The sequence below is a fragment of the Ochotona curzoniae genome, unplaced genomic scaffold, assembly GCF_017591425.1.
Source record: "Ochotona curzoniae isolate NIBS_2020 unplaced genomic scaffold, NIBS_Ocur_1.0 scaffold_4683, whole genome shotgun sequence".
NCBI lineage: Eukaryota > Metazoa > Chordata > Mammalia > Lagomorpha > Ochotonidae > Ochotona > Ochotona curzoniae.
This window is the reverse complement of record NW_024467121.1, coordinates 17,285,381-17,297,455: the sequence shown is the minus strand read 5'-3', so window position 1 is coordinate 17,297,455 and position 12,075 is coordinate 17,285,381. Positions and strand designations below refer to the sequence as shown.

At 37.7% G+C, this 12,075-nt stretch overlaps 1 pseudogene; it reads right to left on the bottom strand.

The window, feature by feature from the left end:
* Positions 1-11,738: 11,738 nt before the first annotated feature.
* On the bottom strand, positions 11,739-11,838 carry LOC121148265 (annotated as a pseudogene).
* Positions 11,839-12,075: the final 237 nt, after the last annotated feature.

The window sequence follows — 12,075 nt, the reverse complement described above, 5'->3', positions numbered from 1 at the left end:
CAAAGTGGGAGGCTTCAGATAAACAAAGCGAAAAGGTAATAGAGCAGAGTTGGAAACATTAGTATAAATTTAATATCCAAGTTGATCTTAATATTCATATATATATATATATGATCATTTTGAAAATATCTGGAAATACTTGAAAAGTCTCCAAAAAATTCACTGAAAACACTTATTATCAGAAACCATACAGATAAATCAAATAATTTTTGTAATGATTTTTTAAAAATTCCTTTTTTCATTTCAAAGCCAGAGTTATAGAGACAGAGAGGGAAAGACAGAGAGAGAGCAATCTTCCATTTGCTGGTTTAGTTCTCAAATAGCCACAATGGCCAAAACTGAGGCAAACTGCAGCCAAGAGCCCATATCCTGGTTTTTAACATGGATTCCAGGGACCCAAACACTTGGGCCATCTTCTGCTGCTTTTCACAGGCCATTAGTAGGGAGCTGGATTGGAAGTGGAGAAGCTAGGACATATGGGATGGTGTTTCAGGTGTTGTTGGCTTAACCTGTTACACCACAACAAACTTCTTTTACAATTCAATTTTTGTACTAATTTTTTAAGTGTTCTTGTATATATAGTGGTTAATATAAATATTGATATTTCCTTATTCTATTAGCTGAGAAGGGCTAGATAAAATGAAAATCCAGGAGCAACGAGTATACCCACTGTCTAGATCTTAGATTAATTCTAGAGACTAGAGCAGAAAAGATACAATATATACATGGAACTTTATGTTTTTGATCAAGGAGTACTCAAGAAACTACAATTTCAAAACAAACCAACAAAACAATCTACATGGGAATGTGTAAAAATAGAAAGATGATCATTGAAAGAAAATACCTGCTAAGCCAAAGCCGGAACAGTAACAACAGATTATAATCCAAATTATAAAAGTAAAATGTTTAATAATTAAATACATGGGAGACAGAAAACAGATCATCTAGAATGCCAAGTAACTTTTGTGGATATCCTGCGCTAAAATGACTTCTCACTCCTGAATCACGGGCTGTACGATGTAACTTCTTTCCAAAACTGACAGTGAGGAAATGGAGAGCAAGGCTTAGCTTCAAGGTGGAGTGACAAGATGAACACTTAGTGACCACTGATGGCATTTATAACAAAAAGCCATGCTTACAATATGCCCCCTTGATATGATGGGATTAGAATGGTGGGATTTCACCACTGTGTTCTTCCCCCAAACTCACAATCTCAGTATAAATGTAAGTACCACCAGACAAATCCAAACAAAAGGACACTCTACAAAAATAACTGAGCAGTGTTCTGAAGATTTCCAAGGTCATCAAAAACTGAAGGAAATCAGAAACTGTTGCAGCAGAGTTTAGGGAGAGGTGATGGATTAAACGCAATGTGCTATGCTGGACAGGACCCTGGAACCTAAAAAGCATATCAAGCGAAGGGAATCTGAATAAACCAAACACTTTCAAATGACAGTAATAATGTACCAATACTGTTTGCTCAACTGTGACTGATGTTCCATAGAAAAGTAACAAAATAATAATAGAAAATATTAGAAGTGAAATATATAGAAACTATTTTTACTACCTCTATAACTGTAAAGTATTCGGAAGTAAAAACAAATAAACTAAAAAAGCTCACCAAAAGGAAAACAAAACATGGGTGTGGGGTCGGAATCTTATTACTGTGCCAGGATTTTTTCCTGGGGAAAACATCTAGATCTGTTTTCCTTGAAAACAGTTCAACTTAGGAACAACTGAAAGGACAGTATCAAACATTTAGTAACATGTACTAATATGTATAAGGCTTTTGTGCTTGGCAAATGACAACTACAATGTCCATTATAGTCTCTACCCTTCAATCAGCCATGACATGAAAGATACATGAAGCAAAATGTGTCTGAAAATGCCACCACAGAGGTGACAGATAGAAGACATTGTAAAAATTCAGAGGATGAAAAGATCAGGAAAGTCATAAAAGACTACACATAAGAGCTGAGATACAAAATTTCCAAGAGTTCCTGTGGGAAGAGGTGAAGAAAGGAATAGGATTAGCATGGTTTGACCAGAATGACCTTTTCTTATGGACAACTAGCAGAAAAAAGTTGAGGCCAAGAAATGTGGCTCTTAAGTGAAACACAATGGGGAGCCATCTTTGGATGTTATTAAGGGAGTTACAGAATCGTACAAGCAGCCCCCGTACAAGTCACCAGTTCCTTATCTTCCAAGCAGTCTGTCCAGGAGTGACTTCTCACCTCCAGTGCATCGGCTGTTATCTACCTCAGTGTTGTCATACTGCATAGACACACTTCTCATTGTTATCTCTAGTTTGTCAGCAATTTTAATATTGCCATCAATGGCTCTGTCATGTAACTGCTTTCTATTGATTTCTGAGGCACTATCCTTCTTTGATTTTTATCTCTCCAGCTTCTTCCTGGTTCTCCTTTTCCTATCCCCACCTCTAGATGAAACGTGTTCTTTAGGTCTTCTCACTTTCCCTACTTTCTCTTTAGTTTCTTCCTGCTTGATTACATCCATTCCCACATCACTTCCACTGGCTTGATTTTTATGCTCCAATTTGTATCCCAACCCCTAATTCTTCTCTGGGTTCTACTCTAACCGATACAGTTTTCTACAAAACAGTCTTCTTGGATGCCGAAGATTTATGGACCATTAATCTTAACTTCAACATGTTCAAAATTGATTTCCTCCTATCTGAGTTATAACCCAGTGTTACATATTTCTGTAAATGACACCAGCTTCGAGCTGATACTATACAGAAACCTGGTGGCCATTCTTGAACTTGCCCTTGGCTGCACTATTCTTCTCAACTCATTGCACCCCGTTTTTTTTCATTAAGAATTTCTTACACTTAAGAATTCCTTTGTTGTTGTCCACATCCCCCATTCACTCATAAACTACAAAATGATGGGGCTATTCCAATTCCACTCAAAATATTTGAAAATTCATCTGGTCACAAGTTATGGGCAATTACAAGACACAAAGCTAAGCTAGCTAAGCTAGCTGCTTGTCCCTGATATAAACTCCAGACTCCTCCCAAAGAAAAGAAAATACAGATATGAGAGACATTAGGAAGTTAAGAGAGACAGAATTTGGTCATTGCTGTGATAAGGGATTGAACCTGATTCCGAGGGATGGAGCTTGCGCAGACACACCAGCTCATCCCCAAGACAGGAGCCCCAGAACACAGCAGCATGAGAGCATCCCGACTGCGGCCTATTGGGAACACATCTCAGGGTTTCCTTTTGAGCTGCTATGATTTCTAGAATTTTTATTATCTATCACACTAAACTGAGGTATGTCTTTTCAAGTGTGATCTTCAAGATTTCCAGTAAGCTTCTTAGTTCTTAACGGGAAAAGGAAAGGCTTTGGGATCAGGTGAAAAATTGGATATAACTTCCAGCTCTGACCAGCTCTGCATGTCAATTAACCTCTCCAATTTTTGAACTCTCCTGTAAGACGGAGATAACAATTTGGAATTAAAATGAGCAACTTTACATGGCCAGGGTTGGTCTGGTGATGGCACCCTTCATGTGGCATTTCACAGCCCCAAGCCACCCCATCCACCCTTTCTAATGGTAATTGTACCCACACTGTTTGACCTTCAGCATTCAAAATCCTTGATTGTATTCTGACCTTGTTTCCAGGAACAGTCTGAGAATAAATGAGAAAATGCTGTCTTCTCCTGAATCCTAACTTTGTAACTTATTTACAGGAAGTTTCTACTCTTGGTCTTGCCTCACCTTGACCTTAGAAGACATCTGGAAGCCTCCAGACTGTTACTCTGCACTGTTACTCTGCACTGAAAAGGAGTTCAACTTGAACATCAGTCTAATAATCACAATCGGCAAAGAAAAATACCATGTACATTCCAAAATCAAGCATAAATGTCTTTGAAAGTTATTTTGGTTTTGAATTATGTCTATTATTGCTTCATGTACATTAACCAGGTTGATTAAAATGGGCTACATGCCATGGTGCTGAGAAGCCTGAAAACTCTTTGGAAAAAAAAAAAGAACATAAACATAAGGCATTATCACAGAACCCTTTTGCTGAAGAACAGATCCTTCAAGGTAGGAAGGCTGAACTCAATGAACCCCAGTCCAAGGAAAAGGGGTAAGTCAGGACTTCCTTATCCCATGGTTCCTCCAAAGCAGCTGCCTCCACATTCACATGCGCAAACATTCTTAATGCAGATGGTTACAAAAGCCACTTGCCAAAAGTGTGCCTGCTGCCAGAGGGGTGAAGACACTTCAGTGCTACAGCACTCCATGAAATTTGAAGGTATCAGAAGGACACTCTGTTTCTGACTTGCAAACTGTCCTTCCAGCATTTGGTGCCAGAAAATACTAGGGACTTCAAACACATCTGCAGTATCAACTATGGCGGCTCTTTGTTGGAGACAAATGAGGCCTGCCTGGTTGCTCTTTTCGAAGACCTCGCTGGTGTGCCATCCATGTTAAACATGTAGCAATTACACAAAAAGCCATCAAGCTGGCATACCATATATGTGGAGAACATGTTAGGACCCGATAATGGGAAATATTTCATCCTTAAAATATGTTCTTATTCCGCCTCCTATTAGTGGCAACACTAAAAATTGGATAATTCTTTTCAGAGTCAAAAGCTACCTAAGTATATGATTATATATAAATAAATATATATCTTAGTTCTCGGGGTTTTTTTTTTTCAAAAGGAGAAACCCAACATAATGACCGACGAATAAAGTTGTAACTCTTTTTTATAAAAAAGATTTTTCAGAATTAAATCTCATATTCCAGATTGAACTATTAAACTTTGACTTTTTCAGTATATTCTCTAGATTTAGATTATTATTTTGGCCCTCTTGAAGAATCATATTGGTACTAGCATTGTGGCATAGTGGGTAAATCCATCATTTGTGATGCTGGTATTCCATATGGACATGTGTTCAATCACTAGTGGCTGCACTTCCTTTTTTTTTTTTTAAGATTTATTTATTTTTATTGCAAAGTCAGATATACAGAGAGGAGGAGAGACAGAGAGGAAGATCTTACATCCAATGATTCACTCCCAAAGTGATCGCAACAGCCAGTGCTGTGCCAATCTGAAGCCAGGAGCTTCCTCCAGGTCTGCTATGCAGGTGCAAGGACCCAAAGCTCTGGCCTGTCTTCAACTGCTTTCCCAGGCCACAAGCAGGGAGCTGGATGGGAAGTGGGGCCTCCAGGATTAGAACCGGCGCCCACATGGGATCCCGGCGTGTTCAAGATGAGGACTTTAGCTGCTAGGCCACGCCGCCAGGCCACCACATCAGGCCCAGACTTGGATTTAAAAAAACAAAATAAGTAAATTTTGTTTTTAGCTCTTCAGTTAATTTAAATGATTGGAATAAATTTTTTAAATTTTTATTTTTCACGATACAATTCCACAGACTCAGGGATTTCCCCTTCCACCCTCCCATAGTCCTGAAACAGCAGTCACAAATCCATCTTTCTTCTATTTAAGTGAATCATGACATTGCAGGTATAAGTAAATTTCTTATTGACAGAAGGAATAAAAAGCATGAAGAGTAAAGTGATTTTACTTTTTATCTTCACTCAAAGGGATTTCTTTACAGAATTCACATTAAATAATATACACGATAGATAAATAGATACCTACCTATCTTACAGGCCTTTTATTATCTCTAGTTTTAATACCTAATATAGATATCTTTCTGTGTGTAGGAGGTTCAAAATATTCAAAAATTGGGCATGAAGAATTTTACATTGATGTTCTAGGGTGATTTCTATTTATCTGTAAAAGCTAGCTTAAATATAAATCAAACAAAAAAAAAGATTTTACCAAAAAAACAATTAACTGATACATGAAAATTATGCATTTTGGGAGATACCATATGATGTTTAAATATGGCTACACACTATAATATTCACATTAAGTTAACTATCCGTCTTCTTAAGTCTTTATCATTTCTTCATGGTGAAAAATTCAAAATCCTTTCTTGTAGCATATATATATATATATATATATATAGTACATTATTGCTATCTACAATCACTCTACTATGCAAGGCAATTTTACTTATTGTTTTCATAATTGAGACATTTCATTGCTTACTGTTTTTAGTTGAGGCTGATTTTGTCTCCTTTGCCCACCAGTTTTAGTAGAATAATTAAACAAATATATAATTATATAGATTTATAGATTTATTCAAGTATTTTCACTTTCCAAACAAGGAGAGAAAGTGCTCTGGGACCAATATTAAGAACCATATAAAGAACATCTTGAAAATAGGAAGAGTCCCCAGCTCTAACCAGAGACTATCAAACCAACTGAGGAACTGGCCATGTTTTAGTAAACTGATGCATCTGTACACCAATTAGAAAGCTGTAGTCACTCCCAGAAATGACCAACTCTGTTCTACTTTTGAATAGCATTTGTCAGGGCCACCATTGTGGTGCAATGGACTAAATATCTGCTTGCAAACCTGGCATCCCTTATGGGCATCAATTTCAATCCTGAATAACTTCACTTCCAATACAGTGCCCAGCTTATGCATTTAGGAAAGCAGCAGCAGATCACCCAAATCCTTGGGCCACTCACTACACCCACCTGGGAGAGCCAGATGAAGCTCTTGGCTCCTGGCTTCTACTTGGCCCAGGCCTAAAGCACTGCAGCCCTTTGCAGAATGAAACAGTGAAGACCTATCTTTCTAACTCTGCTTTAAAGCACATTTAAAAAAAAAAAAGATAACCACTGTTAAGAAGTTGAAATCCAGTATGAAATGCAGAAGATTCCAGATTCTTCCCTTGTGCTGAAATGATTCCTGTGCTCTGAGTGGTCATATGTATTTCCATGGCTGTAATCTTAAAAGAGGACCTAATATTGTTCAAATTCATCTGCAAGAAGCTCCAGAATTCCTGTGTCAAAGCCTCTGATGTTTCCCAAATTGTTATTCACTAAGTATTTATTAAGTGCTTGCCATGTGCCAAACATTGACAGGGAACAGACTGCCTAGGTAGAGGTCAGGCTTTCAATACAATGTCAAAGTTCTCAAATGCACTCTTGTGAGGGCTCCCTTTGAACACGACTGAATGAAAAATTGTCTCCTATCCCTGCACCATGGATGAGGCAAGTTCAAGAACTCTGGCTGTTAGTACCTTCCCAGTTCCTTTTCAACAGCTTTGTTTAGGATTTATTGAATCACCCCTGTGGCCAAGGGTCTACACATGAAGCTGACACACATCACACACAACTGCCAACTGCATGATGTGGGGAGGACAGAAAAGAGGCCAGGAACACTGTTCCAGAAGTGCCTTTCCTGCCCTTCATAACCCTGAGGAGGTAAACACCAGGGAATCTGGGATCATGTTCAAGTATCTGAGCATATTCCCCACACCCTCAGAAGTCAACACTGGAGCCATTTGTTGTAGAATAATGCTAACATACTCGAAATTTGCAATTGGGAATTTAATTCATTTTGGAATATAAGAACATTTCTTTCTGTATCTACAAGTTTCAGAGGAAAATACATTCTTCTAAGGTGGCACTGGCTGCCCATTTCCAGCTTTGTGTGACTTAGGCAATTCTCTCTCCTTTAGCCCCAGATCAGCTCAACACGCAAACAAGTCAGAAGATCAAATGTTGACTGAGCCAAGGCTGGAGTTATCAGAAACGTGGAATTTGATATGGTGATATCTGGTGCTTTTAGCACTTTAAAAAGTAAAGGGGGAATAGATTCATTGACAGATGTGTTCAACGGTGACGAAAAGAAATAGTTTTGCAATATATTTGTGTTTCGTAGCTAGGCAACGAAAAATGACTAAGACACAGGAAGTATGTGGTTGTGTGCTTCTCCTTGCCAAATTATGAGAATTATAAATCTCCCATTTTCCTTCAAAGAATGCTCTCATCGTGAAAGAAAAAAAAAAAACCCTAGGACCTATGAGGGCTTGTTTTTGACTGACTGCTCTCCCATGGTTGTTTCGTTTTCTTTCCTCACTTAGTCTTTCCCACTGGGCATGTGGAGTGGGACGTTGTGCAGAAAAGAAAAGGAGCGAATGAATAGTAACCTGTTAATTAAGCAAACAAAATTCCTTTAAGGACCAAGGCAAAATAAGATAAAATGAGGGGTCAATCTTGGCTTAATTATGGGGTGACATGTGAACTATGTTACTTTTTTTTTCTGCTCTAGGAAATACACTAGTATCAAAGTAAAGACTCTTAGTATAAAATAGCTATGATTACATTGCAACACAGATTCCAACAATCTGCTGTAACACTGTTTGTATTATTACTGTAATTCTACAATATCCTCTTGTTGGTTTTCTTTTTTTATTCCATGGTATTTAATAGCCCACAATTTATACTGTCCTTTGAAAATCTTTTCAAAGCCTGTCTAAACAATTGTTTCTCTGTATTCAAGCAGGGGAAATGTCTATTACCATACAGCATCCAGGCATTTTATAAAACTTCTTAATGGAAATTGCCATATCTTGGCCCTCAACTGACTATAGTCGAGTAAGATTTTCACACTGATACCAGACAGGCAAAGAAGTAAACATGATAGAGGACAGCACTGGGGGATGGGGGCAAACAGAATCGATACAACAGGTTGTTTCTATTTGGGTTTTAGAAGCTGCAGATTAAAAGAGACGTGACATGAGGTACGAAGATTATCCAGTTTGTTGGAATGTTAAGGACTCCATGAGGTAACATGCATCAGACAACATAGAATCCTGGCTGGGAGTCCCTGCAAAACTCTACTCAGGCTGCTGTGCTTCTATTGACCAATATCTCCATACCAACCAATCCTTGTTTCTGGGGATGTTGGTCTGCTTGAAGCTTACAGGCAGATGTATACACCAAAAACTTTCAGCATAAAAGCATGCATAAGAGACCCTTGCACCTTACACCTCAAAGCTTACTGTGGCAATGAATCTCACTGAGTAGCTTCTTTGGAACAACTTCGTGCAAGGAAGATTTTAAGACTAGATTCCATTACATAAATAAGGATGAAAAATGTTACACACATATATTTGTATTATATATACATTAATTAATCACAATCTCAAACTTATCAATTCATAGAAAGTAATTTCTGGACAGAATCATCTCCAGAAGTTTAATCACATTATAGGTTTGCAATGAATCTCAGTGAGGTGGCAATATATCTAACATAGATCTACAGTTTTCTTTAATAATTAGGTTGGAATCAAGAGGCAGATTTTTCTGAGTCTTGATTCAGAGACTGACTTCCAGTCAGGAGTACTTTTTGAAAAATTCTGTTTTTAACAAGTTAAAAAGTATCACTGTTTTTGTATATATAATTCCTACTCTGTTGCTTGTTTCCTTAGCTTTCATCCAAAATGGATGAGAAGGGACAGCAAGGACAAGCTTTCAAATCAATATTCAAGATAAATAACAGTTTGGGTTACACTGATAGGGTAACAAATATAACAAGATGAGACTGATAATAACTAACCCAATATAGGAAATCATTTCATGAATTTATTCTGTGAACTATTAACTTACAATCTTATAGGAAAAAATCAGTCCATTCCATTTTAATACCCTCTTCTGCACCATTTCTTAGAAGCAATGCTTTTCAGTGTCCAGAATTGGAAAGTAAATACGCAGCAAATGCACTGCATTTCTTTATCCCTATAAGATATCACAAATCTGGCTCATCACCATTTCCAATAAGATTCTGCAGTCATTCACTGATCCATTCACTCATTCATTTCATTCCCTGAATATTTTTAAAAATAACTACTAAAGTGTCTTCTTTTTTAAAATGCCATTCTTTTTTTAAAGATTTATTTCATTTTTATTGAAAAGGTAGATTTACAGAGACACAGAAAGGAAGATCTTCTGTCTGCTGGTTCACTATCCAATTGGCCACAACAGCTGAGGCCGAGTCGATGCAAAGTCAGGAACCAGGAGCTTCTTCCACATCTCGCACACAGGTGCAGGGTCACAGGCCTTAGGCTACTCTCTACTGCTTTCCCAGGCTACTAGCAGGAATCTGGAAGGGAAGTGGAGCAGCCAGGACACAAACTGGTTCCCATATGGGATCCTGGCACATTCAAGGTGAGGATTTAGTCACTAGGCTATCATGCAGGGCCTTAAAACATCTTTTAATAACAGTCTCAACCCTGAATATTCTTGGTCTGGTATATCATGTGGAACTTAAATACTGATTTACTAAGTGAACAAATGACCAAATTAGTTTCACCTATATAGAATTATGGCAAAATATGTTATGTTAAAATTTCACCTTGGGGCCACTGTGGTAGCATAGCGAGCTAATCCTTTGCCTGTGGTCCCAGCATCCCATACGGGCACTGGTTCAGTTCCTAGATGCTCCATATCTGATCCAGCTTCCTGTCTATAGCCTAGGAAAAACAGTGGAGAATGGTTCAAATCCTTGGCCCCTGCAACAACATGGAAGACTTGGAAGAAGCTCCTGGCTTCTGGCTTGGGATTGGTTCAGTGCCAACTGTTGTGGCCATTTGGGGAGCGAACCAATGGATAAAAGTCTCTCTTTCTCTCTCTCTTTGACTTTCTATCTATCCTTCTCTGTGTAATTCTGCCTTTCAAATAAAAATAAAATTTTTTTTTAAATTTCACCTTAATTATATTAAGTGCTCAGTTCAGGAGCTTTAAATGTATTCACACTGCTATTCAACCAATCTCCAGATTTCTTTTTTCACCTTGTGTAACTGAAACTCTAAACTCACTGAAATAATAATTCCCTATTCTCCCCTCTCCTCTAGGCCTTGCCTACTACCATCCTGCCTTGCATCTCTAAAGACTCCACAGAAGTGAAATCCTACAATATTTGTTGTTTTGTGACTAGCTGATTCACTCCACACAATGTCCATAAGTTTTGCTCATATCATACCACAGGTCAGAACGTCCTCCCTTTTCATACTAAATAATATTCACAGCATGAAGAGACCGCAATTTATTTGTTTACCTATTGATGAACACTTGAGCAGCTTCCAACTTAGAGCTATTTTTAAGAATGTTGCTATGATCACAACTGTACATATGTGTCTCTGGGGCTTTAGTTCTTTTGAGTTTGTATTCTGAAGTGAAATTGTAGGATCATATGGTAATTCTATTTTTAACTCTCTGAGAGGCTGCTATACTGTTTTTCCATAGCAACTGTACTGCTTCACATTCCCACCACCCAGTCTACCAGGGCTTCAATTTCTCTACATCCTCACACACACTTGTTTTCTGTGGTTTTGATATTAGCTACTCCAATGGGTATGAAGTGGTATCATGTGATTTGATATGTGCTTCTTTATCCAAATTGGCTTTTTCTTTAAAGACTATGTTTTGTTCTTCTGTGTAAAGATGTTTACACCAGTGAAAAGCAATATTGTAACTCACACTCATGCATCCGTGATTTGTATCCTGTGTTATCACCATTTTATCTTAGTGGAAAAACACACATATCCGTTCATACATACACACAATTTTGTCTAACAAAGACCTCCACATACAGGGAAATGAAACTGATTTCAGATCTGATGCATGAGTACTTTTTATAAGTGATTTAAAAAATAATCATGAAACTCAAGTATAATCCAACTCTTCTGTGACACATGAAGACATATGAAAACTTTCCCTGTTGAAGCAGGCTCAACAAGAACAGTATGCTCTTAATCACCCTTGGTAGCTGGAGTCAAAAACGTAAATTACTAAAATGAAAGCACACATTCTAGCTGTTTCCTTTATTATTTTTTTTAAATATGGAATGCTTCACATATTTGCATGTCATCTTTGTGCAGGGGCCATGCTAATCTTCTCTGTATTGTTCCAACTTTTAGCTGTTTCCATTAAACATTTCCTCCCTCCCCAATACTTATCCAGAGTGGTTTGTTTTCCAGTTGTAAAGACAATGACTTACATGTTACCTTTTCTATTTTTCTTTACCAATCCTCGAAGTTTAGTATTAATAACAAAATAATTTAATTGTTACAGATGTAATAATCTAGAATAAGAAAGACAAAAATTCCTGGGTTCCCCATTGTTTGCATGTTTAGCTTCTTGGGTGGACAATGCTACATGTTCATGTCAATA